Below are 1,305 nucleotides of genomic sequence, written 5' to 3' on the forward strand. Positions count from 1 at the left end.
TTCAGGAGAGATCCTTGTCAGACCATCTATTGCTCAAGCCCCATCACAACATTAGGGAGTTGGCGTGCCCTGAAAGGTATAAACAAGAAGATTTTGCAAGGTTCCAATTTCGTGTCTATTGTATGTGAACTTGTAGTAGCTGTTGCGGCTGCATCATGGGCGTTAAGCGGGATGCACAAACTCAAAATAATCATCACCGTTCGAAGAATGACTATATTATTTATATAGTAGCGCAAACTAGAGTTGAACATCGTGCATAAACGGTCGTATTCGACTCGGACAATTCGTATTAGACTTTCAATCGTGTCGTGACTCACTCAAAATATTGTGATACACGAACTCTTTTGTGTCATATTAATTTGTGTTCACAAGTTTATTTGTGTTGTGGTAACTTGTGTTTAAATTCTTGTTTCATATTATTTTGACAAAGGTTTTAACATAATCGTGTCGTGTCATTGTCTATTTTCATTTGTGTCGTGTCATGTCGTGTCTTGACACACTCATGTTAATTATTTATATATTAATATTATTAAAGATAACATAATATATATAGATAGATAGAGGTCATTATCTATTGATCTAGCCGTACATATACACATAATATTGATAATGTCATCAGAATCGGTTCATGATGATGAAGTAGGAAGGAGTAATTGAACAAAACCCTAAAACCCAACATCAATTGAGCTGCTGCATATAAAAAATAAAATTATAATTTAATAAGAGTAAAAGAAGAAATAAAGAATAGAGATTGAGATAGATAAAAGGATTACGTACTTGAATTAACTAACCCGAGCAAATTTGCTTTGATGGAAATACTTTTCAGACCACAGATGGTCTTAACGGCCAAAGCATGACATAAAATCACATAACCTTCTGCTAGATATTTTAAGCACGAACATATTCCCCGCTTGTTTTCAGGAGAGATCCTTGCCAGACCATCTATTGTTCAAGCCCCATCACAACATTAGGGAGTTGGCGTACCCCGAAAGGTATAAACAAGAAGATTTTGCAAGGTTCCAATTTTGTGTCTATTGTATGTGAACCTGTAATAGCTGTTGCGGCTGCATCATCGGTGTTAAGCGGGATGCACAAACTCAAAATAATCATCACCGTTCGAAGAATGACTATATTATTTATATAGTAGCGCAAACTAGAGTTGAACATCGTGCATAAACGGTCGTATTCGACTCGGGCAATTCGTATTAGACTTTCAATCGTGTCGTGACTCACTCAAAATATTGTGATACACGGACTCTTTTGTGTCATGTTAATTTGTGTTCACAAGTTTATTTTTGTTGTGGT

The sequence above is a fragment of the Impatiens glandulifera genome, unplaced genomic scaffold (assembly GCF_907164915.1).
Source record: "Impatiens glandulifera unplaced genomic scaffold, dImpGla2.1, whole genome shotgun sequence".
Lineage (NCBI taxonomy): Eukaryota > Viridiplantae > Streptophyta > Magnoliopsida > Ericales > Balsaminaceae > Impatiens > Impatiens glandulifera.